This window comes from Scyliorhinus torazame, chromosome 21, assembly GCF_047496885.1.
Source record: "Scyliorhinus torazame isolate Kashiwa2021f chromosome 21, sScyTor2.1, whole genome shotgun sequence".
NCBI classification, from domain to species: domain Eukaryota; kingdom Metazoa; phylum Chordata; class Chondrichthyes; order Carcharhiniformes; family Scyliorhinidae; genus Scyliorhinus; species Scyliorhinus torazame.
The window spans coordinates 77,219,036-77,246,331 of NC_092727.1; the positions used below are offsets into that span (position 1 = coordinate 77,219,036).

Genomic DNA, 27,296 nt, shown 5'->3' on the forward strand with positions numbered 1-27,296 from the left:
TATGGGCCAAGTGCTGGAAAATGGGATTAGAATAGTTAGGTGATTATCGTTGACCGGCACAGATGTGATGGGCCAAATGGCCTTTTCTGTGCTGTATGACTATCGTTGTTGACACTGTCAACTCATGACAAAGGTTAGAGGAAAATCAAACTGAATGGATAGCAAATTGGGTTTAAAAAAAAAAAGAATAATTCTGCGCCTCTAATGTGCAGTGTCCAGAATTTCTATTTTGATAATTTAATGTAAAGATTTCCATTACTCTATTTTATAATAAACACGATGTGGAGATGCCGGCATTGGACTGGGGTGGGCACAGTAAGAAGTCTTACAACACCAGGGAAAAGTTCAACAGGTTTGTTTCCAATCACCAGCTTTCGGAGCGCAGCACTTTGATCAGGTGACTCACCCGAGGAAGGAGCTGCGCTCCAAAAGCTAGTGATTGGAAACAAACCTGTTGGACTTTAACCTGGTGTTGTAAGACTTCTTACTATTGTTATGGGCGAGGCGTTTTCAGAACCCCCAAATGTATCATGGAGTTTAACCAACCTCTCCCTTTAATGGATTTGTTGCTTTTCCGAGCACGCGGCTTGTTTCCCAGGCGTGATATTACAATTATGGACACGTGGGTTTTTAAACACAAAACATTGTTTATTCCATGAACTCAACTTAACATCTGAAATAAACATTGGATCTCTTAACACCCCTTACTTCAAAGATAACTCAGAAAATATTGCAACAGTAAATAACTCCTTAAAATGTTCCTTCAAACTTCCAAGAGACTTATCACATCAGGTTAAAGGTTTTACTATTATGAGTTTAAATCACCCAAATGATCCAGAGATGGTCTTTTATGGCAGACACCACAGCAAATCCAGCTCAAACTGCAAAACACAGACACTCACAAGCTCATTTCAAACTAACTGCAGCTCTCTGGAAACACACAGACACACCAGCTCTTTTTGAAAACTGCCTGCAAAACTAAACTGCAAAATGGCTGACCTGAGCTGAGCTCCATCCATTCTATGACATCACTGTTTTCTTAAAGGCACATTGCATATACATCCAGTTCTTAAAGGCACTCTCGCATGACACCTCCCCTCAAGAAAAAAAAATGAACCGTCACTTCAAGATGGTTTCATTTTTCACTTTTGCACCATCCACTAAGAAATGCACACAGTAAATATACATTTTCATTTAAAGAAAACAACACACGCAAACAGGTATAATAATATAGTCCATTTTTCTTTGTTTTTCTTTCACCAACCAAAATCGTTCTCGATTGACAGTCTCTTTGAACAAAGTCTCTGCACGATCCATCCATTCCTCTACTCCTTGGCATTTCTCTTTAGAATCAGATACTTTAGTTCAATCTGACCCTTGCAATTCTCCAATACAGGAACATTGGTTACCACAGCTTTCAGGCAGTCAAATGCCTGTTGAAAGTCCGCTGTCCATTGAATTTTTTTACGTTTCTTCAGCAATTCCATCAGCGGAGTAATCACGCCACAAAACCTTCGATCAAAGCCATTCATGCTAAGAAATCGCATTATTTCCATTTGTCTTGAGGATATCGGGAACTCCACAAGGAAAGTGATTCGGGCTTCTCCAAATTCACTTTCGGCTAGGTTCATCACCAAACCCGCCGCCTGAAGTCGATCGAGGAACTCCATTCGATGTTTTACATGCTCTTTCCATGTCTGGAAGTTGGAAACAAAAAGCAGATTGTCCCACTTTCTCCATGCAATCCTTCAATGTTGGGACAGGATAAGAGTCCATTTTTGTAACTGCATTCACCTTTCGATAGTCCACACACAACCGTTGGGTACCGTCTGGTTTAGGTACCATCACTATGGGTGAGCTCCACTTCAATTATGCCATTCTTCAGCATATCCTCAATCTCTCTGTTAACCTGTGCCAATTTTAAAGGATTAAGTCTATATGTATGTTGTTTGATAGGAACAGCATTTCCCACATCTTCATCAGATATAGCCATTTTAGTACTTCCCAATTTATCTCTACAAACTTGCCCATGTGATATCAATAACTCTTTCAGGTCAGTTAGTTTTTCCTCTGGAAGGTAACTTAACAGTTCATCACAATTGTTAAGAACATCCTCATTTTCCAATTTAATTTGAGGTATGTCAAATTCACAGACATCTGGATTTGGTTCGTCACTTTGAGTTAGAATCATTAAAACCTCCTTTTTCTCCCCTTCCCTTTCAAAGTACCTTTTAAGCATATTCACATGACACACTCGGTGAGTCTTCCTTCTATCTGGTGTTTTTACCACATAGTTCACCTTACCTCACTTAATTCCCTTCCAATCTGATACGGTCAACAAAACCTAGCTTTTAAAGGCTCCCCTACCACTGGTAACAACACAAAAACCTTATCCCCACTAGCAAAACTACGAACTTTGGATTTCTTGTCCGCTACCCGTTTCATCACATTTTGTGCAACTTTCAAATGTGAATTGGCCTGCTCTATTTAATCGTTCCCTAAAATTTGACATGCAATCCAATAGTGTAATTTCCGATTTCTCACCCACCAATTTTTCCTTGATCAATTTAAGTGGTCCTCTTACCTCATGACCAAAAATTAGTTCGAAAGGACTAAATTTGGTAATCTCATTAGGTGCATCCCTAATTGCAAACAATACAAATGGGATCCCTTTATCCCAATCCTCTGGGTAATCTTGACAATACGCCCTCAACATTGTCTTTAATGTCTGATACCACCTTTCTAACGCTCCCTGCGATTCCGGATGGTACGCAGTTGATTTAAATTGTTTTATTCCTAAGCTATCCATAACTTCTTTGAATAACTTTGAAGTAAAATTTGATCCTTAATCCGATTGAATTTCTGTGGGTAGTCCACATCTAGTAAAAAATTTAAGTAACTCCTCCACAATCCTTTTAGCTGTACTATTACGTACTGGAATGGCCTCTGGAAACCTAGTAGACACATCCATTACAGTGAAAAGATATTGGTTCCCACTTTTTGTTTTAGGAAGCGGTCCTACACAATCGATTAGGACCCTTGTAAAAGGTTCCTCAAATGCTGGAATGGGTATTAAGGGCGCTGGTTTTATCACTGCTTGAGGTTTCCCTATCACTTGACATGTGTGACATGATTGTCAAAATTTAACTAGATCTTTATGTAGACCAGGCCAAGAAAAATGTTTCTGGATTTTAGCTTGAGTTTTCCTTATTCCCAAATGACCTCCCACTGGTACCTCATGTGCAACTCGCAACACCTCCTTTCTATACGCTACCAGCAATACTACTTGATGAACCTCTGCCCACTTTTCATCCGCCTGCATATGTACAGGTCTCCATTTTCTCATCAAGACACCATTTTTACGGTAATAACACTCTGGTATACTCTCAGGATCCTCTTCCGTATATGCTTTCTGATATATCCGTTTTATTTCTACATCGTTCTGTTGTAATTCCGCCAATTTTCCTGAAGAAAAAATATCCGCCTCATCCTCCACCTGTTCTTGTTCTTTTTCAACCATCTGATCAAAAATTGTTTCTGATAATTGCACTGCAACGTCACCTTCACTCTTTGATTTCTCCTCTTGTCTTAACCTGTGACTTTGCAACCTTGTTACTACACAAGCCGGAAAAACCCCAGGATATTCGTCCTTCAACACTTCAGTTGACTGATTTTACAATGGCTCGTCAACCACAGTAGGCATCACTCCCACCTGCGTTCCAGCTATATCATTACCCAAGATAAACTATACAGTTTATCTATTACTCCTACTACCACTTCACCACTCTTCACTGGACTTTCCAACCTTACCGTACATAATGGAACATTACTCCTCTCACCCTGAATTCCACATATCACCACCTTTTCTTGCAACATTCTTCCCAAACTACATAATTCCTCATCTCTTACCATTAAACATTGACTAGCCCCTGTACCTCTTAAAATTGTGACTTCTTTACCTGCTCCTCCTGATACACGAGTAAAGTTTAACCACACAAGTAAATTCTTTAAAGACATCTGGCACCTTAGAACATAGAACATAGAACATAGAACATAGAACGATACAGCGCAGTACAGGCCCTTCGGCCCACGATGTTGCACCGACATGGGAAGTCCAAAAAAACAAAAGCCATCTAACCTACACTATGCCATTATCATCCATATGCTTATCCAATAAACTTTTAAATGCCCTCAATGTTGGCGAGTTCACTATTATTGCAGGTAGAACCTACCTCTGACCTCTGTCCTATATCTATTACCCCTCAGTTTAAGGCTATGTCCCCTCGTGCTAGCCATTTCCATCCGCTGGAGAAGGCTCTCACTGTCCACCCTATCTAACCCTCTGATCATTTTGTATGCCTCTATTAAGTCTCCTCTTAACCTTCTTCTCTCTAACAAAAACAACCTCAAGTCCATCAGCCTTTCCTCATAAGATTTTCCCTCCATACCAGGCAACATCCTGGTAAATCTCCTCTGCACCCGTTCCAAAGCTTCCACGTCCTTCCTATAATGAGGTGACCAGTACTGTACGCAATACTCCAAATGCGGCCGTACCAGAGTTTTGTACAGCTGCAACATGACCTCATGACTCCGGAACTCAATCCTTCTACGAATAAAGGCCAACACACCATAGGCCTTCTTCACAACCCTATCAACCTGGGTGGCAACTTTCAGGGATCTATGTACATGGACACCGAGATCACTCTGCTCATCCACACTTCCAAGAATTTTACCATTAGCCAAATATTCCGCATTCCTGTTATTCCTTTCAAAGTGAATCACCTCACACTTCTCTACATTAAACTCCATTTGCCACCTCTCAGCCCAGCTCTGCAGCTTATCTATGTCCGTCTGTAACCTGCAATATCCTTCCGCACTGTCGACAACACCACCGACTTTAGTGTCGTCTGCAAATTTACTCACCCACCCTTCTGCGCCTTCCTCTAGGTCATTGATAAAAATGACAAACAGCAACGGCCCCAGAACAGATCCTTGTGGTACGCCACTTGTAACTGAACTCCATTCTGAACATTTCCCATCAACCACCACCCTCTGTCTTCTTTCAGCTAGCCAATTTCTGATCCACATCTCTAAATCAATCTCAATCCCCAGCCTCCGTATTTTCTGCAATAGCCTACCGTGGGGAACCTTATCAAACGCTTTACTGAAATCCATATACACCACATCAACTGCTCTACCCTCGTCTACCTGTTCAGTCACCTTCTCAAAGAACTCGATAAGGTTTGTGAGGCATGACCTCCCCCTCACAAAGCCATGCTGACTATCCCTAATCATATTATTCCTATCTAGATGATTATAAATCTTGTCTCTTGTAATCCCCTCCAAGACTTTACCCACAACAGACGTGAGGCTCACCGGTCTATAGTTGCCAGGGTTGTCTCTACTCTCCTTCTTGAACAAAGGGACCACATTTGCTATCCTCCAGTCCTCTGGCACTATTCCTGTAGCCAACGATGACATAAAAATCAAAGCCAAAGGCTCAGCAATCTCTTCCCTGGCTTCCCAGAGAATCCTAGGATAAATCCCATCAGGCCCAGGGGACTTATCTATTTTCAGCCTGTCCAGAATTGCCAACACCTCTTCCCTACGTACCTCAATGCCATCTATTCTAATAGCCTGGGTCTCAGCATTCTCCTCCACAACATTCTCTTTTTCCTGAGTGAATACTGACGAAAAATATTCATTTAGTATCTCGCCCATCTCTTCAGACTCCACACACAACTTCCCATCCCTGTCCTTGAGTGGCCCTACTCTTAACCTAGTCATTCTTTTATTCCTGACATACTATAGAAAGCTTTTGGGTTTTCCTTGATCCTACCTGCCAAATAAAACCTTCTTAACAATTGCTAATTGAACAGGCTGTGTCATGATATTCAAACACACACATCATGATGGACACACTAACAGGCAAATCAGAGTACACAACACCACAACCAATCACAGACAAGAACACCAACCACATAAAAAGCACGAGCACGACACCTGGAGGTCAGTAGGTCTGGGGAGAAGGAAACAAGAAAGAGCTGTTGAAACACCACAAGCAGGGAGCCCCCCACGTGCAGAGTGCAAAGACCAAGTTGTAAATAGTGAGTTTAAATAAAGAAGCGTTGTACCATATGCAACTGTGTTGGCTCATCTGTGTGTCAGAACACCCAACACCACATGGTACAGGAGTGGATCGATACCTGCCTACTAACCTGCCATTCTGGACATGGACCACACCGGCAAACCGCAGCCGATGCAAGTCACGGGGAACCTAGGCACCAACTGGAAGCTCTACAGGCAGCGATTTGACCTGTACATCCGTGCCACCGAAAAACAGAATGCCTCGGATGATTCGAAGATTGCAATGCTCCTCTTCTACGCAGGCCCCCACCCAAACGATGTCTTTAATTCACTGGTGTTCGAAGAAGGCGAAAACCAGGCCAAATATGACACGGTCATCCTCAAACTGGACCAGCACTTTCAAGCTGAAGTAAACAAAAGTTTCGAAAGATACATCTTTCAGCAACGCCTGCAAGGTAAGGAGGAACTTTTTCAACCCTTTTTGACGCACCTCCGGATTCTAGCGCAGTCCTGCGGTTACGGCACCACTACAGAGTCCATGATCAGGGACCAGATTGTTTTTGGCGTTGCCTCTAGTGGCCTACGCCAGCAGCTTCTTAAAATGAAAAGCCTCACCTTAGCGTCTGCTGTGGAAGCCTGTGTCCTCCATGAAAATGCTACCTGCCGTTTTGCCCGATTTCAGGCGTCCGAGTTGGCACGGAGGGGGTCCCCAGCCGTCGAATCGGCAAGCCAGGCCGCCCACGACGTTGAACGCATCCAGGCCGTCGATTTCTTCCCGCCCCACGGCCCGGACGACAGCGGCCGCTTCCCACGCTTTTCGCGGTCTCCCGCGCAGGTGCGCGCCAAAAATAACGGCCACAACGAGGGACGCACTGCGCAGGCGCGCCCACCGCAAGATCGCACTGCGCATGCGCAGTGGCGCAACGAACGCCGTGACGTCATGACGTGCAGCAATTGTGGAGGTCTACACTTAAAAGGGCAATGTCCTGCAAAAAACCGACAGTGCAACAGATGTGCCATGATAGGCCACTACGCAGCCCGCTGTCGTGCGGCTCAACCCATGGATCCGGCGCATCCTCGACAACCTCGCACACGAGTCAGGACCGTCCAGCCCACGCATCAAGACTTCCAGTTAAGTGATGCAGATGACCAGGATGACTTCCGAGTTGCCGTCATTGATGTCAACAAGGTCAATGCCATCAATCCAGACGATGAGTGGTGTGCCACCCTGACGGTCAACCGATCGCGCGTCGCCTTCCGTCTGGACACCGGCGCATCCGCCAACCTGATTGCTTACTCTGCAGTCCAGGCCATGAAGGTCAAACCACCCATCACACCATCCCGGCTTAAGATGGTTGACTATAACGGGAACGTTATCCCGTCCATAGGATCTTGCCAGCTACAGGTGACTCACAAGAGGTACACGGCCACACTCCCCTTCGAAGTTGTGGGCTCATCAAAGGACTCGTTACTGGGCGCACAAGCGTGTAAGGTCCTTCACCTGGTACAGCGCATCATGTCTCTCTCTCCAGATGAGATATCCGACTTCCCGGATGCTGAGTTCCACGCGAATCTCCATTCCCTCCTCGCTCACAACCAGGAGGTTTTTGAAGGCATGGGGACATTGCCACACACGTACAAGATTCGACTCAGACCGGACGCCATCCCTGTCGTTTACGCACCTCGCAGGGTTCCTGCGCCTCTCAAAGACCGCCTCAAGGCACAACTGCAGATTCTTCAGGACCAAGGGGTCCTATCCAAGGTCACGGAGCCCACGCCATGGGTCAGCTCCATGGTCTGTGTAAAGAAGCCCTCTGGCGAGCTCCGTATATGTATAGATCCAAAAGATCTGAACAACAACATCATGCGGGAACACTATCCCATCCCGAAACGAGAAGACCTCACCAGCGAGATGGCGCGAGCCAACATATTCACTAAATTGGATGCGTCCAAAGGATTCTGGCAGATCAAACTGGACCCGGCCAGCCGAAGACTATGCACATTCAACACCCCTTTTGGCAGATTCTGCTACAACCGGATGCCATTCGGCATCATTTCGGCATCTGAAGTATTCCACCGCATTATGGAGCAGATGATGGAAGGCATCGAAGGGGTACGTGTATATGTGGACGATATCATCATTTGGTCCACCACTCCGCAGGAACACATGCATCGTCTTCGACGTGTCTTTACCCGCATACGGCAAAATGGCCTGCGTCTCAACCGTGCGAAGTGTGCTTTCGGCCAGACGGAGCTGAAATTCCTCGGGGACCACATCTCAAGGTCCGGGGTCCGTCCCGATGCAGACAAGGTTAGCGCCATCACAGCCATGCCACGACCGGCTGACAAGAAGGCTGTCTTAAGATTCCTGGGCATGGTCAACTTCCTTGGAAAGTTCATTCCCAACCTGGCTTCTCATACAACAAACATGCGCCATCTCGTAAAAAAATCGACGGAATTCGACTGGCACCAATCGCATCAGCGGGAATGGGAGGAGCTCAAGCACAAACTGGTCACGGCACCAGTGCTGGCCTTCTTTGACACGACTCGCCCTACAAAGATCTCAACAGACGCCAGCCAATCTGGTATTGGAGCGGTACTCCTGCAAAAAGACAGCACGTCATCATGGGCCCCGGTTGCGTATGCCTCACGAGCCATGACCCCTACCGAACAGCGCTACGCGCAAATCGAAAAAGAATGCCTGGGCTTGTTAACTGGACTGGACAAGTTCCACGACTATGTGTATGGCCTGCCACGATTCACGGTCGAAACTGACCACCGCCCCCTGGTCAACATCATTAACAAAGACCTGAACGACATGACTCCTCGCCTCCAGCGCATCTTACTCAAACTCAGGAGGTACGATTTTGAACTGATCTACACTCCGGGGAAGGAACTCATCGTGGCGGACACTCTTTCCCGAGCAGTGAGCACACCACCAGATGCAGAGGGGTTCGTGCGTCAAATTGAGGCACACGTGACTCTGACAGCAGCAAATATGCCAGCTGATGATCCTAGTCTGGCCCACATACGCGCAGAGACGGCGACTGACCCTCTGCTGCAGCGAGTGATGCGCCACATGACGGAAGGGTGGCTAAAAGGGCAGTGCCCCCAGTTTTATAATGTGCGAGATGATCTCACCAAGATAGACGGGGTCCTTATGAAATCGCACAGAATCGTTATTCCACACAGTGTGCGCCAGATGATTCTTCGTCAACTACACGAAGGCCACTTGGGCGTCGAAAAATGCAGACGAAGGGCCCGGGAGGCGGTATATTGGCCGGGTATTAATGAAGACATAGCCAACATGGTGCTCAACTGCACAACCTGTCAGAGGTTTCAGCCGGCGCAACCTCCGGAAACACTTCTACCACACGAGATGGTGACGTCCCCCTGGGCGAAGGTGGGTGTGGACCTATTTCACGCGCTCGGCAGAGATCACATTGTTATTATAGACTACTTCTCAAACTACCCGGAAGTCATGCCTCTCCATGATCTGACGTCGTCCGCAGTCATTGGGGCCTGCAAGGAAACGTTTGCTCGCCATGGCATTCCAAGGACTGTCATGTCAGACAATGGACCTTGTTTTGCCAGCCGTGAATGGTCGTCCTTTGCCGCAGCATATGGTTTCACTCATGTGACATCCAGCCCTCTGCATCCACAATCGAACGGGAAGGCTGAAAAGGGTGTCCACATCGCAAAGCGGCTCCTGTGCAAGGCGGCTGATGCCGGATCGGACTTTAACCTTGCCTTGCTGGCCTATCGATCGGCCCCGTTATCCACGGGCCTCTCGCCAGCGCAGCTACTAATGGGTCGCTCCCTCAGGACGACGGTACCTTCCGTCCTGGCACCGACAACAGACAATGAGGCGGTTCTTCGGAACATGCAACTGCAGCGTGATCGCCAGAAAGGTCGGTACGACACACGAGCGACGGACCTGCCCCCCCTGTCCTCCGGAGACAAAGTACGCGTCCATCAACCGTATGGTGGCTGGTCAGCACCGGCCGAAGTCCTCCGACAAGTGGCTCCCCGCTCGTTCCTGGTTCGCATGCCGGATGGTTCCGTGCGTCGCCGCAATCGGCGCGCCCTTCGCCGACTTCCACGCTCACAGCCACACAACACGCCAGATCCTCAACAGGCTTCCGAGGATGACTTTGTGGAGCTGCCGCACATCACGCCCTTTCCATCGCCACCCATGGCCATGCCTGCACAGCAGCCGGTGGTTCTTGATCCACCCTTGAGGCGGTCAACCCGAATTCGTCGCAAACCCATTAGAATGGACTTATAATACAGTTCATATGTTTAATAAGTTGGACAATTTTACATGATAACCTGTTGTTGTTTATCGTTCCAGATGTCGTCTGACTGGACAACTGTTCAAAATGTTTTTCTTCTTCTCTCGTTCGCATTTCTGTTATGTTATGGTACAACTGGATTCATGTGACGCACTCGACATCGCCCCATGTACATAGTTCCGTCATAGACACATGCTGCACACGACACACACACACTCTTAGATGCACTCACGTCACGATCATATTTATTACCACGTAGGCACATATCTTTGTAAAAAGGGGGGATGTCATGATATTCAAACACACACATCATGATGGACACACTAACAGGCAAATCAGAGTACACAACACCACAACCAATCACAGACAAGAACACCAACCACATAAAAAGCACGAGCACGACACCTGGAGGTCAGTAGGTCTGGGGAGAAGGAAACAAGAAAGAGCTGTTGAAACACCACAAGCAGGGAGCCCCCCACGTGCAGAGTGCAAAGACCAAGTTGTAAATAGTGAGTTTAAATAAAGAAGCGTTGTACCATATGCAACTGTGTTGGCTCATCTGTGTGTCAGAACACCCAACACCACAGGCTGGACAATAGTTTGCACCTCCTTCGCTTCCCTTGAGCTTTCCTTCACAACTCTAACAAACCCCACGGTCTTATCCTGTTTTATCACATCAGCCGTCCCAGTGCTTTTCTCCAACTACCAACACTGTGACTTTACATGGCCTAGTTTATTACAGTGAAAACATCTGAAACATTTCATTTTGTTTCCACGCTCCTTAATTTCTTTTTTAATCTGAGGTACACTCTCTTCATTGTCTCCCATCAGACCACCTTTACCTCTACCACTCGAGTATTTCTCATGTCCCCAGTTTCTATCCCTCACCGGCTGAAACTGATGTCGGAAACCAATCTTTGATTTATGAACAAATTCATAACCATCTGCCATTTCCGCCGCTAATCTCACAGTTTTAACCCTCTGTTCTTCCACACGAGTTCTCACTACATCAGGAATTGAATTTTTAATCTCCTCCAAAAGTATAATTTCTCTGAGAGCTTCATACGTTTGGTCTATTTTCAAAGCCCTTATCCACCTATCAAAATTACTCTGTTTGAGCCTTTCAAACTCCATGTATGTTTGGCCAAATTCTTTCCTTAAATTTCTAAACTTTTGTCTGTAAGCTTCAGACACTAGCTCATATGCACTTAAGATGGATATCTTCACCTCCTCATACGTTCCAGATACCTCCTCCGGTAGTGATGCAAACACTTCACTAGCTGTACCTACCAGCTTTGTTTAGAACATAGAACATAACAGCGCAGTACAGACCCTTCAGCCCTCGATGTTGCGCCGACCTGTGAAACCACTCTAAAGCCCATCTACACTATTCCCTTATCGTCCATATGTCTATCCAATGACCATTTGAATGCCCTTAGTGTTGGCGAGTCCACTCCTGTTGCAGGCAGGGCATTCCACGCCCTCACTACTCGGAGTAAAGAACCTACCTCTGACATCTGTCCTGGATCTATCTCCCCTCAATTTAAAGCTATGTCCCCTCATGCTGGACATCACCATCCGAGAAAAAAGGCTCTCACTGTCCACCCTATCCAATCCTCTGATCATCTTGTATGCCTCAATTAAGTCACTTCTTAACCTACTTCTCTCTAACGAAAACTGCCTCAAGTCCCTCAGCCTTTCCTCATAAGATCTTCCCTCCATACCAGGCAACATTCTGGTAAACCTCCTCTGCATCCTTTTTAATGCTTCCACATCCTTCCTACAATGCGGTGACCAGAATTGCACGCAATACTACAAATGCGGCTGCACCAGAGTTTTGTACAGCTGCAACATGACCTCATGGCTACGAAACTCAATCCCTCTACCAATAAAAGCTAACACACTTAACAACCCTCTCAACCTGGGTCGCAACTTTCAGGGATCGATGTACATGGACACCGAGATCTCTCTGCTCATCCACACTGCCAAGAATCTTACCATTAGCCCAGTACTCTGTCTTCCTGTTATTTCTTCCAAAATGAATCACCTCACACTTTTCTGAATTAAACTCCATTTGCCACCTCTTAGCCCAGCGCTGCAGCTTATCTATGTCCCTCTGTAACTTGTAACCTCCTTCCGCACTGTCCACAACTCCACCGATTTTAGTGTCATCTGCAAATTTACTCACCCATCTTTCTACGCCGTCCTCCAGGTCATTTATAAAAATGACAAACAGCAGTGGCCCCAAAACAGATCCTTGTGGTACACCACTAGTAACTGGATTCCAGTCTGAACATTTCCCATCAACCACCACCCTTTGTCTTTTTCCAGCTAGCCAATTTCTGATCCAAACGGCTAAATCACCCTCAATCCCATGCCTCCGTATTTTCTGCAGTAACCTACCGTGGGGAACCTTATCAAGCACTTTACTGAAATCCATATACACCACCAACTGCTTTACCCTCATCCACCTGTTTGGTCACCTTCTCAAAGAACTCAATAAGGTTTGTGAGGCACGGCCTACCCTTCACAAAACCGTGTTGACTATCTCTAATCAAATTATTCCTTTCCAGATGATTATACATCCTATCTCTTATAAACCTTTTCAACATTTTGCCCACAACAGAAGTAAGGCTCACTGGTCTATTGTTACCGGGGTTGTCTCTACTCCCCTTCTTGAACAACGGGACAACATTTGCTGTCCACCAGTCTTCTGGCACTATTCCTGTAGACAAAGAGGACTTAAAGATCAAAGCGAAAGGCTCAGCAATCTCCTCCCTAGCTTCCCAGAGAATCCTAGGATAAATCCCATCCGGCCCAGGGGACTTATCTATTTTCACACTTTCCAGAATAGCGAACACCTCCTCCTTATGAACCTCAAGCCCTTCTAGTCCAGTAGCCTGAATTTCAGTATTCTCCTCGACAACATTGTCCTTTTTCCAGTGTGAATACTGACGAAAAATATTCATTCAGCACCTTTCCTATCTCCTCGGACTCCACGCACAACATCCCACTACTGTCCTTGACAGGCCCTACTCTTACCCTAGTCATTCTTTTATTCCTGACATGCCTATAGAAACCTTTAGGGTTATCCGTGATCCTAACTGCCAAAGACTTCTCATGTCCCCTCCTGGCTTTTCTTAGCTCTCTCTTTAGGTCCTTCCTAGCTAACTTGTAACTCTTGAGCGCCCTAACTGAACCTTCATGTGTCATCTTTACATGAGCCTCCTTCTTCCTCTTGACAAGTGTTTCGACTGCTTTAATAAACCACGGTTCCCTTGCTCGACCACTTTGTCCCTGCCTGACAGGTACATACTTATCAAGGACACGCAGTAGCTGTCCTTTAACACGCTCCACATTTCCATTGTGTCCATCCCGTGCAGTTTTCCTCTCCATCCGATGCATCCGAAGTCTTGCCTCCTCGCATTATAATTGCCTTTCCCCCAGATATAACTCCTGCCCTGCGGTATAAACCTATCCCTTTCCATCAGTAAAGTAAACGTAATCGAATTGTGGTCGCTATCACCAAAGTGCTCACCTACCTCCAAATCTAACACCGTCCTGGTTCATTACCCAGTACCAAATCCAATATGGCCTCGCCTCTCGTTGGCCTATCTACATACTGTTTCAGGAAACCCTCCTGCACACATTGGACAAAAACGGACCCATCTAAAGTACTCAAACTATCGCGTTTCCAGTCAATATTTGGAAAGTTAAAGTCCCCCATAACAACTACCCTGTTGCTTTCGCTCCTATCCAGAATCATCTTTGCAATCCTTTCCTCTACATCTCTGGAACTTTTCGGAGGCCTATAGAAAACCCCGAACAGGGTGACCTCTCCTTTCCTGTTTCTAACCTCAGCCCATACTACCTCAGTAGACGAGTCCGCATCAAACGTCCTTTCTGCCACCGTAATACTGTCTTTGACTAACAATGCCACCCCTCCCCCTCTTTTACCACCTTCCCTGAGCTTACTGAAATATCTAAACCCCGGCACCTGCAACAACCATTCCCGTCCCTGCTCTATCCATGTCTCCGAAATGGCCACAACATTGAAGTGCCAGGTACCAACCCATGCCGCAAGTTCACCCACCTTATTCCGGATGCTCCTGGCATTGAAGAAGACACACTTTAAATCACCTTCCTGCCTGCCGGTACACTCCTGCAACTTTGAAACCTTACTCATGACCTCACTACTTTCAACCTCCTGTATACTGGAGCTACAATTCAGGTTCCCAAGCCCCTGCTGAACTAGTTTAAACCCTCCCAAAGAGCATTAGCAAATTTCCCCCCCAGGATATTGTTACCCCTCTGGTCCAGGTGTAGACCATCCCATTTGTAGAGGTCCCACAGACCCCAGAATGAGCCCCAATTATCCAGAAATCTGAAACCCTCCCTCCTGCACCATCCCTGTAGCCACGTGTTCAACTCCTCTCTCGCCCTATTCCTCGTCTCGCTATCACGTGGCACGGGTAACAACCCAGAGATTATAACTCTGTTTGTCCTAGATCTAAGTTTTCACCCTAGCTCCCTGAATTCCTGCCTTACATCCCTATCCCTTTTCCTACCTATGTCGTTGGTGCCTATGTGGACCATGACTTGGGGCTGCTCCCCCTCCCCTTAAGGATCCCGAAACCACGATCCGAGACATCACGCACCCTGGCACCTGGGAGGCAACACACCAACCACGAGTCGCTCTCGTTCCCACAGAATCTCCTATCTATCCCGCTAACTATGGAGTCTCCAATGACTAATGCTCTACTCCTCTCCCCCTTCCCTTATGAGCACCAGGGACAGACTCTGTGGCAGAGACCTGTACCCCATGGCTTACCCCTGGTAAGTCATCCCCCCCAACAGTATCCAAAGCGGTATACTTGTTACTAAGGGGAACGACCACAGGGGATCCCTGTACTAACTCCTTCCTCACAGCCCCTCTCACTGTCACCCATCTATCTTTATTCTTCGGAGTAACTACATCGCTGAAGCTTCTATCTATGGGTAGCACAGTAATATTGTGGTTAGCACAATTGCTTCACAGCTCCAGAGTCCCAGGTTCAATTCCGGCTTGGTTCACTGTCTGTGCGGAGACTGCACATCCTCCCCGTGTGTGTGTGGGTTTCCTCCGGGTGCTCCGGTTTCCTCCCACAGTCCAAAGATGTGCAGGTTAGGTGGATTGGCCTTGCTAAAAAATTGCCCTTAATGTTGGGTGGGGTTACTGGGTTATGGGGATAGGGTGGAGGTGTTGACCTTGGGTAGGGTGCTCTTTCCAAGGGCCGGTGCAGACTCGATGGGCTGAATGGCCTCCTTCTACACTGAAAATTCTATTAAAAAATTCTGTGATGACCACCTCTGCCTCCCGAATGATCCAAAGTTCATCCAGCTCCAGCTCCCCAACGCGGTTTCTGAGGAGCTGGATATGGGTGCACTTCCCACAGATGAACATTGCACTACCTTCCCTGCCACTCCTCTAGATAAAAAAAGAAAAAGAAAGAAAGAGCTTACCTGTTATTCACTCCCCTTCTCAGCAAGCACTCACTCAGGAACCTCTGCGCACCGCATGATAACACCTAAGGGAAGTGTCACTTGATAAGAGCTCCTCCACAAACCACCTTCAAGTTAGGATGACCACAATGCATGTATGCAAATTTCCACTCTACTGCCCTCTGTTTGAATCAGTAATACCCACATGTCCTGTGACCATTTAATTTGTTTATCTACCTTCTCAAATGAAATGAAAAAGACTTCCACTTCCTTCTGAAAGAACAAAGAACAAAGAACAAAGAAATGTACAGCACAGGAACAGGCCCTTCGGCCCTCCAAGCCTGTGCCGACCATGCTGCCCGACTAAACTACAATCTTCTACACTTCCTGGGTCCGTATCCCTCTATTCCCATCCTATTCATGTATTTGTCAAGATGCCCCTTAAATGTCACTATCGTCCCTGCTTCCGTCACCTCCTCCGGTAGCGAGTTCCAGGCACCCACTACCCTCTGCGTAAAAAACTTGCCTCGTACATCTACTCTAAACCTTGCCCCTCTCACCTTAAACCTATGCCCCCTAGTAATTGATCCCTCTACCCTGGGGAAAAGCCTCTGACTATCCACTCTGTCTATGCCCCTCATAATTTTGTAGACCTCTATCAGGTCTCCCCTCAACCTCCTTCGTTACAGTGAGAACAAACCGAGTTTATTCAACCGCTCCTCATAGCTAATGCCCGCCATACCAGGCAACATTCTGGTAAATCTCTTCTGCACCCTCTCTAAAGCCTCCACATCCTTCTGGTAGTGTGGCGACCAGAATTGAACACTATACTCCAAGTGTGGCCTAACTAAGGTTCTATACAGCTGCAACATGACTTGCCAATTCTTATACTCAATGCCCCGGCCAATGAAGGCAAGCATGCCGTATGCCTTCTTGACTACCTTCTCCACCTGTGTTGCCCCTTTCAGTGACCTGTGGACCTGTACTCCTAGATCTCTTTGACTTTCAATAATCTTGAGGGTTCTACCATTCACTGTATATTCCCTACCTGCATTAGACCTTCCAAAATGCATTACCTCACATTTGTCCGGATTAAACTCCATCTGCCATCTCTCCGCCCAAGTCTCCAAACAATCTAAATCCTGCTGTATCCTCTGACAGTCCTCATCGCTATCCGCAATTCCACCAACCTTTGTGTCGTCTGCAAACTTACTCATCAGACCAGTTACATTTTCCTCCAAGTCATTTATATATACTACAAAGAGCAACGGTCCCAGCACTGATCCCTGTGGAACACCACTGGTCACAGCCCTCCAAATAGAAAAGCATCCTTCCATTGCTACTCTCTGCCTTCTATGACCTAGCCAGTTCTGTATCCACCTTGCCAGCTCCCCCCTGATCCCGTGTGACTTCATCTTTTGTACTAGTCTACCATGAGGGACCTTGTCAAAGGCCTTACTGAAGTCCATATAGACAACATCCACTGCCCTACCTGCATCCATCATCTTAGTGACCTCCTCGAAAAACTCTAGCAAGTTAGTGAGACACGACCTCCCCTTCACAAAACCATGCTGCCTCTCACTAATACATATTCTCCCGAACCAGTAGCGCAACTCCGCCTCCCTTTTACTTCCCCCTCTATCCCGCCTGAAACATCTAAATCCTGGAACGTTTAGCTGCCAATCCTGCCCTTCCCTCAACCAGGTCTCTGTAATGGCAACAACATCATAGTTCCAAGTACTAATCCAAGCTCTAAGTTCATCTGCCTTACCCGTAATACTTCTTGCATTAAAACATATGCACTTCAGGCCACCAGACCCGCTGTGTTCAGCAACTTCTCCCTGTCTGCTCTGCCTCAGAGCCCCACTGTCCCTATTCCCTAGTTCTCCCTCAATGCTCTCACCTTCTGACCTATTGCTCCCTTGCCCACCCCCCTGCCATACTAGTTTAAACCCTCCCGTGTGACACTAGCAAACCTCGCGGCCAGGATATTTATGCCTCTCCGGTTTAGATGCAACCCGTCCTTCTTATATAGGTCACACCTGCCCCGGAAGAGCTCCCAGTGGTCCAGATAACGGAAACCCTCCCTCCTACACCAGCTGTTTAGCTGCTCTATCTTCCTATTTCTAGCCTCACTGGCACGTGGCACAGGTAGTAATCCCGAGATTACAACCCTAGAGGTCCTGTCTTTTAACTTTCTGCCTAGCTCCCTGAACTCCTGCTGCAGGACCTCATGCCCCTTCCTGCCTATGTCGTTAGTACCAATATGTACAACGACCTTTGCCTGTTTGCCCTCCCCCTTCAGGTGCCCTCTACCCGTTCGGAGACATCCTGGACCCTGGCACCAGGGAGGCAACATACCATCCTGGAGTCTCTTTCACGTCCACAGGTTCTCGTCAAACCTTGGCAAAGCTTGGACATATTTAAATAGATCCTCACCACGTCTTCGACTATGACGCTCTGTCTGATTATCCTCATCCATCTCTTCCAACTGTACCTGTCCCTATACGTCTGCCAATTTTAACTGATTGTCATGTTTCATGGTCATTTTCTGAAGTTCAAACTCCCTCTCTATCTTTTTCCCTGATCTGTGTCTACTTTTCTTTTTGTTCTGATAGAGCTATTCTTTCTTTTCTCCTTTCTTCTCTCTCCTTTTCTTTTTCCTCTCTCTCACTCTCGTATTCCAGCCACTTTAATTCTTTCTCGTGTTCCATTTTTTTAATTTGCAACTGAATTTTAGCCATTTCCAATGAGTCAAACTCTATCTCAGGCAACTTTAAATGCAGAGGGGGTGAAAGAGAAGAGTTACAGGGAGGTAACCACACCCAAGGTACAGGACAAGAATAGCTGGGTTACAGTCTGGGGAAAAAAAAACAGGCAGACAGTGCAGGGATCCCTTGTGGCCGTTCCCCTTCAAAACAAGTATACCGTTTTGGATGCTGTTGGGGGGGGGATGACCTACCGGGGGAAGGTCCTAGCGGCCAGGTCTCTGGCAGTGAGTTTGGCTCTGGGGCTCAGAAGGGAAGGGGGGAGAATAGAAAAGCAATAGTAGTAGGAGATTCAATGGTTAGGGGAATAGATAGGAGATTCTGTGGTCGCGAGCGAGACTCCCGGAAGGTATGTTGCCTCCCGGGTGCCAGGGCCGGGGATGTCTCGGATCGTGTCTTCAGGATCCTTAAGGGGGAGGGGGAGCAGCCAGAAGTCGTGGTGCACATTGGTACCAACGACGTAGGTAGGAAAAGGGGTGTGGAGGTAATAAATTAGTTTAGGGAGTTAGGCTGGAAGTTAAAAGCCAGGACAGACAGAGTTGTCATCTCTAGTTTGTTGCCGGTGCCATGTGATAGCGAGGCTAGGAATAGGGAGAGAGTGCAGCTGAACACGTGGCTGCAGGAATGGTGTAGGAGGGAGGGCTTCAGGTATTTGGATAATTGGAGCGCATTTTGGGGAAGGTGGGACCTGTACAACCAGGATGGGTTGCATCTGAACCAGAGGGGCACCAATATCCTGGGAGGGAGGTTTTCCAGTACTCTTCGGGAGGGTTTAAACTAATTTGGCAGGGGAATGGGAACCGGATTTGTAGTCCAGCAAATAAGGTTGCCGATATTCAGGACGCCAAAGCGTGTAATGAGGCAGTGGGGAAGGGAACACTGACAAAGGAGAGTACTTGCAGGCACGGAGATGGGTTGAAGTGTGTATACTTCAACGCAAGAAGCATCAGGAATAAGGTGGGTGAACTTAACGCATGGATCGGTACTTGGGACTACGATGTGGTGGCCATCACGGAAACTTGGAAAGAAGAGGGGCAGAAATGGTTGTTGGCGGTCCTTGGTTATAGATGTTTCAATAAGATTAGGGAGGGTGGTAAAAGAGGTTGGGGGTGGCATTGTTAATTAGAGATGGTATAACAGCTGCAGAAAGGCAGTTCGAGGAGTATCAGCCTACTGAGGCAGTATGGGTTGAAGTCAGAAATAGGAAAGGAGCAGTCACCTTGTTAGGAGTTTTCTATAGGCCCCCCAATAGTAGCAGAGATGTGGAGGGACAGATTGGGAAACAGATTTTGGAAAGGTGCAGAAGTCACAGGGTAGTAGTCATGGGTGACTTTAACTTCCCAAACATTGAATGGAAACTCTTTAGATCAAATAGTTTGGATGGGGTGGTGTTTGTGCAGTGTGTCCAGGAAGCTTTTCTAACACAGTATGTAGATTGTCCGACCAGAGGAGGGGCAATATTGGATTTAGTACTTGGTAATGAACCAGGACAAGTGATAGATTTGTTAGTGGGCGAGCATTTTGGAGATAGTGACCACAATTCTGTGACTTTCACTTTAGTAATGGAGAGGGATAGGTGCGTGCAACACGGCACGGTTTACAATTGGGGAAGGGTAAATACGATGTTGTCAGACAAGAATTGAAGTGCATAAGTTGGGAACATAGGCTGTCAGGGAAGGACACAAGTCAAATGTGGAACTTGTTCAAGGAACAGGTACTACGTGTCCTTGATATGTATGTCCCTGTCAGGCAGGGAAGAGATGGTCGAGTGAGGGAACCATGGTTGACAAGAGAGGTTGAATGTCTTGTTAAGAGGAAAAAGGAGACTTATGGAAAGGGATAAGTATACACCGCAGGGCAAGAGTTATAGCTGGGGGAAGGGAAATTATGATGCCATTAGACGTGACTTGGGGGGGGATAAGGTGGAGAAGTAGGCTGCAAGTGTTGGACACACTGGATAAGTGGAGCTTGTTCAAGGATCAGCTACTGCGTGTTCTTGATAAGTATGTACCGGTCAGGCAGGGAGGAAGGTGCCGAGCGAGGGAACCGTGGTTTACCAAAGAAGTGGAATCTCTTGTTAAGAGGAAGAAGGAGGCCTATGTGAAGATGAGGTGTGAAGTTTCAGTTGGGGCGATGGATAGTTACAAGGTAGCGAGGAAGGATCTAAAGAGAGAGCTAAGACGAGCAAGGAGGGGACATGAGAAGTATTTGGCAGGAAGGATCAAGGAAAACCCAAAAGCTTTCTATAGGTATGTCAGGAATAAGCGAATGACTAGGACCAGTCAAGGACAGGGATGGGAAGTTGTGTGTAGAGTCTGAAGAGATAGGCGAGATACTAAATGAATATTTTTCGTCAGTATTCACTCAGGAAAAAGATAATGTTGTGGAGGAGAATGCTGAGCTCCAGGTAAATAGATTAGATGGCATTGAGGTACGTAGGGAAGAGGTGTTGGCAATTCTGGACAGGCTGAAAATAGATAAGTCCCCGGGACCTGATGGGATTTATCCTAGGATTCTCTGGGAGGCCAGGGAAGAGATTGCTGGACCATTGGCTTTGATTTTTATGTCATCATTGGCTACAGGAATAGTGCCAGAGGACTGGAGGATAGCAAATGTGGTCCCTTTGTTCAAAAAGGGGAGCAGAGACAACCCCGGCAACTATAGACCGGTGAGCCTCACGTCTGTAGTGGGTAAAGTCTTGGAGGGGATTATAAGAGACAAGATTTATAATCATCTAGATAGGAATAATATGATCAGGGATAGTCAGCATGGCTTTGTGAAGGGTAGGTCATGCCTCACAAACCTTATTGAGTTCTTTGAGAAGGTGACTGAACAGGTAGACGAGGGTAGAGCAGTTGATGTGGTGTATATGGATTTCAGCAAAGCGTTTGATAAGGTTCCCCACGGTAGGCTATTGCAGAAAATACGGAGGCTGGGGATTGAGGGTGATTTAGAGATGTGGATCAGAAATTGGCTAGCTGAAAGAAGACAGAGGGTGGTGGTTGATGCAAAATGTTCAGAATGGAGTTCAGTCACAAGTGGAGTACCACAAGGATCTGTTCTGGGGCCGTTGCTGTTTGTCATTTTTATCAATGACCTAGAGGAAGGCGCAGAAGGGTGGGTGAGTAAATTTGCAGATGATACTAAAGTCGGTGGTGTTGTCGATAGTGTGGAAGGAAGTAGCAGGTTACAGAGGGATATAGATAAGCTGCAGTGCTGGGCTGAGAGGTGGCAAATGGAGTTTAATGTAGAGAAGTGTGAGGTGATTCACTTTGGAAGGAATAACAGGAATGTGGAATATTTGGCTAATGGAAAAGTTCTTGAAAGTGTGGATGAGCAGAGTGATCTAGGTGTCCATGTACATAGATCCCTGAAAGTTGCCACCCAGGTTGATAGGGTGGTGAAGAAGGCCTATGGAGTGTTGGCCTTTATTGGTAGAGGGATTGAGTTCCGGAGTCAGGAGGTCATGTTGCAGCTGTACAGAACTCTGGTCCGGCCGCATTTGGAGTATTGCGTACAGTTCTGGTCACCGCATTATAGGAAGGACGTGGAGGCTTTGGAGCGGGTGCAGAGGAGATTTACCAGGATGTTGCCTGGTATGGAGGGAAAATCTTATGAGGAAAGGCTGATGGACTTGAGGTTGTTTTCGTTAGAGAGAAGAAGGTTAAGAGGAGACTTAATAGAGGCATACAAAATGATCAGAGGGTTAGATAGGGTGGACAGTGAGAGCCTTGTCCCGCGGATGGAAATGGCTAGCACGAGGGGACATAGCCTTAAACTGAGGGGTAATAGATATAGGACAGAGGTCAGAGGTAGGTTCTTTACGCAAAGAGTAGTGAGGCCGTGGAATGCCCTACCTGCTACAGTAGTGAACTCGCCAACATTGAGGGCATTTAAAAGTTTATTGGATAAACATATGGATGATAATGGTATAGTGTAGGTTAGATGGCTTTTGTTTCGGTGCAACATCGTGGGCCGAAGGGCCTGTACTGCGCTGAATTGTTCTATGTTCTATTATGTAAGGCTGAGGAAACAAGGTTCAGACAGGGCGTTGGAGGGATACAAGATAGCCAGGAGGGAACTGAAGAAAGGGATTAGGAGAGCTAAGAGAGGGCATGAACAATCTTTGGCAGGTAGGATCAAGGAAAACCCCAAGGCCTTTTACACATATGTGAGAAATATGAGAATGACGAGGAGATTGTGTATGGAGTCTGAAGAGATAGGAGAGGTCTTGAACGAGTACTTTTCTTCTGTATTTAAAAATGAGAGGGGCCATATTGTTGGAGCGGACAGTGTGAAACAGACTGGTAAGCTCGAGGAAATACTTGTTAGGAAGGAAGGTGTTGGGCATTTTGAAAAACTTGAGGATAGACAAGTCCCCCGGGCCTGACGGGATATATCCAAGGATTCTATGGGAAGCAAGAGATGAAATTGCAGAGCCGTTGGCAATGATCTTTTCGTCCTCACTGTGAACAGGGGTGGTACAAGTGGATTGGAGAGTGGCGAATGTCATGCCCCTGTTCAAAAAAAGGGAATAGAGATAACCCTGGGAATTACAGGCCAGTTAGTCTTACTTCGGTGGTAGGCAAAGTCATCGAAAGGGTACTGAAGGATAGGATTTCTGAGCATCTAGAAAGACACTGCTTGATTAGGGATAGTCAGCACGGATTTGTGAGGGGTAGGTCTTGCCTTACAAGTCTTATTGAATTCTTTGAGGAGGTGACCAAGCATGTGGATGAAGGTGAAGCAGTGGATGCAGTGTACATGGATTTTAGTAAGACATTTGATAAGGTTCCCCATGGTAGACTTCTGCAGAAAGTAATGAGGCATGGGATAGTGGGAAATTTGGCCAGTTGGATAACGAACTGGCTAACCGATAGAAGTCAGAGAGTGGTGGTAGATTGCAAATATTCAGCCTGGATCCCAGTTACCAGTGGCGTACCGCAGGGATCAGTTCTGGGTCCTCTGCTGTTTGTGATTTTCATTAATGACTTGGATGAGGGAGTTGAAGGGTGGGTCAGTAAATTTGCAGATGATACGAAGATTGGTGGAGTTGCGGATAGTGAGGAGGGCTGTTGTCGGCTGCAAAGAGACATAGATAGGATGCAGAGCTGGGCTGAGAAGTGGCAGATGGAGTTTAACCTTGAAAAGTGTGAGGTTGTCCATTTTGGAAGGACAAATATGAATGCGGAATACAGGGTTAACGGTAGAGTTCTTGGCAATGTGGAGGAGCAGAGAGATCTTGGGGTCTATGTTCATACATCTTTGAAAGTTGCCACTCAAGTGGATAGAGCTGTAAAGAGGGTCTATTATCAGAGGGATTGAATTTAAGAGCCGTGAAGTGATGATGTAGCTGTACAAAACTTTGGTAAGGCCACATTTGGAGTACTGTGCACAGTTCTGGTCGCCTCATTTTAGGAAGGATGTGGAAGCTTTAAAAGGTGCAAAGGAGATTTACCAGGATGTTGCCAGCAATGGAGAGTAGGTCTTACGAGGAAAGGTTGAGGGTGCTAGGCCCTTTCTCCGCTAGAACGGAGAAGGATGAGGGGCGACTTGATAGAGGTTTATAAGATGATCAGGGGAATAGATAGAGTAGACAGTCAGCGACTTTTTCCCCGGGTGGAACAAACCATTACAAGGGGACATAAATTTTAGGTGAATGGTGGAAGATATGGGAGATGTCAGAGGTAGGTTCTTTACTCAGAGAGTAGTGGGGGCATGGAATGCACTGCCTGTGGAAGTAGTTGAGTCGGAAACATTAGGGACCTTCAAGCAACTATTGGATAGGTACATGGATTACGGTAAAATGATATAGTGTAGATTTATTTGTTCTTAAGGGCAGCACGATAGCATTGTGGATAGCACAATTGCTTCGCAGCTCCAGGGCCCCAGGTTCGATTCCGGCTTGGGTCACTGTCTGTGTGGAGTCTGCACATCCTCCCCGTGTCTGCGTGGGTTTCCTCCGGGTGCTCCGGTTTCCTCCTACAGTCCAAAGATGTGCAGGTTAGGTGAATTGGCCATGATAAATTACCCTTAGTGTCCAAAATTGCCCTTAGTGTTGGGTGGAGGTGTTGACTATGGGTAGGGTGCTCTTTCCAAGAGCCGGTGCAGACTCAATGGGCCGAATGGCCTCCTTCTGCACTGTAAATTCAATGATAATCTATGATTAATCTCGGACAAAGGTTCGGCACAACATCGTGTGCCGAAGGGCCTGTTCTGTGCTGTATTTTTCTATGTTCTATGTTCTTGCCAAATCTAATAGTCTGCTTTTTGTTTCTGTCCATAAGGTACTACGTGTGACATTCTCCACCCCCAGAAACTTCGGAGCCTCTGAAAGAGCCATTGTTCACAACACTCTCCCCACTTAAACTAAAATACCACACCGGAAAAGCAACAATCCTTCACTGTCTTTTTAAGTTCACAAAAGCCAATCCAATAGATAGACTTTTATCCCGGACGAGCCCCCAAATGTTATGGGCGCGGCGTTTTCAGAAACCCAAAATGTATCATGGAGTTCAACCAACCTCTCCCTTTGATGGAGTTGTTGCTTTTCCTGGCACACGGCTTTTTCCCTAGGTGTGGGATTACAATTATGGACACGTGGGTTTTTAAACACAAAACACTGTTTATTCCATGAACTCAACCTTAACATCTTAAATAAACATTGGATCTCTTAACACCCCTGACTTCAAAGATAACTCAGAAAATATTGCAACAGTAAATAACTCCTTAAAATGTTCCTTCAAACTTCCAAGAGACTTAGCACCTTTAAACAAAATCACATCAGGTTAAAGGTTTTACTATTATGAGTTTAAATCACCCAAATGCAAACTGCAAAATGGCTGACCTGAGCTGAGCTTCACTGTTTTCTTAAAGGTACATTGCTTAAACATCCAGTTCTTAAAGGCACTCTCGCATGACACTATAATCAACACAACAGGGAAACGAGAAGATTCTTTCTTATATTATTAATATATATTTATTTATTTATTTTTACTTTGTTAATGGGATGTGGGACTCACTGGTTGGGCCAGCATTTATTGCTACATCCCAGAGGACATTGAAGAGTCAACCATATTGCTGTGGGTCTGGAGTCACATGTCGGCCAGATGGGTTTTTACAACAATCGACAATGGTCATCATTAGACTTATAATTCCAGATTTTTAATGAATTCAAATTTTACCATCTGCAGTGGCAGGATTTGAACCTGGGTCTCTGGTTAACTAGTGCTTTACACTGGTAAGCTGTATGGCTTTAGCTGCTTAGATTCCATAATAGGGGTCTTTAAATGCTGATCCATGTCAACTCCTGCTCAATGCTCTTGTGCCAGGGTAATCTAACCCCTACAATGAAATGACATGCACTCCGCACCAGGTGAGCGGAAAATCTACTTACATGGATTGCTTAGTAGTCTGGCATGGAGACTTGAGCTTGGCAAAACGTTTCTGCACAGGTCAGATGCCAGTTGACCAAAACTAAAATAAATCAAAATAACTGCTTTATTTCATTCTTGTTTTCCCTCCAGCTCAACCTCGTCACAGAAAATTGTCGCTACACTGAATGCGCATGTGAAAAGTTGAATGAACAAAATCTTGCTCCAGAGATTGAACTGGACAAAATATTGAAATTATTTCAAACTGACACAAACTAATATCTCTTGACATAAGAATAGGGTATATTTGATTATCAGTTTATATCACTGCTATATTTAATTTAGATTTATGAACTTTGATAACAATGATAAATTTGCAAATCAAAATGACATCTCTTGTTGAATGAAAGCTTCTCCTCTTCCACAGTAGATTGTCATCACTAAATCCAAAGGCTTTTACTGTCATTCACCCGATAACCTAATAATTCCTTAAAATTCTGTTTCCATACTTTCCCTGCCCCAGGACACGATGACAATTTAATCCTGTGACAACATCCCACACACTAATCCAACAGGATCTTTTCTACTATACAGAAAAGCCTATGGTTGCCTGGCAATAAATTATATTTGCATGATGCATATTAGCTTATCTGTATACTTTGAGAAGGGCAGGGACATATCACTGTTGCCAGCATTTCTGTAGCACTCAGATCAGGATAAATGTTAAACAATCTCAACTCATTTGCTCCAAAGCAAGTTTTTGCCTGTGTTTTTCAGGGAAAACAAACGCTAAAAGTGTAATAATGGCAAAGAATAACAATGTGCCTGTAATCAACCCTTGTGACTGCCAGAAACATGACACCAGAGTAAGATTGTGGAAGAGATAAGGATCCTAATCAGCAAGTCGGAAATGAAAGGCCATATAACTTGTTCCTCATTTTGGTAAAGTTCACATTGTAACATTTACAAACAAAATATCAGATGTTCAATTGTCTTTGTTTATCCATGCAGCCTTGGAGTTTCCACTGTGTAGCATGCATGTCGCCCTGTGCTTTAGCTTCACTAAGAATATATTTCACGTTTTGATGTTGCACCTGACATGCTCTTCTGTACTCCCCATACAGAGTTGATCCACTGGCTTAATGGTAAAGGAGCGTAGAATACGCACTGCGAGGATACAGATTGTGGTGGAATACAATATGGTGCTGCTGATAATCCACAAGGTCTCATTGATGCCCAACTTCAGGCTGCTAGATCTCACCTGCGTCTATCCCATTTGGCACAGTAGTAGA

The 27,296-nt window shown here is 46.1% G+C and overlaps 1 protein-coding gene and 1 long non-coding RNA gene across 18 annotated transcripts in view; both read right to left on the reverse strand.

Moving 5' to 3' along the window:
• The window catches only part of tanc2a (tetratricopeptide repeat, ankyrin repeat and coiled-coil containing 2a), a 1,428,811-nt gene that overhangs the window by 851,351 nt on the left and 550,164 nt on the right, over positions 1 to 27,296 (reverse strand). The window lies entirely within an intron of this gene.
• On the reverse strand, positions 651 to 26,082 carry LOC140398362 (uncharacterized). Its single transcript, XR_011937463.1, has 3 exons — positions 26,028 to 26,082; positions 15,885 to 15,949; positions 651 to 1,909 (listed from the first exon to the last, which is right to left on the reverse strand). It is a non-coding gene; the product is annotated as an uncharacterized lncRNA (long non-coding RNA).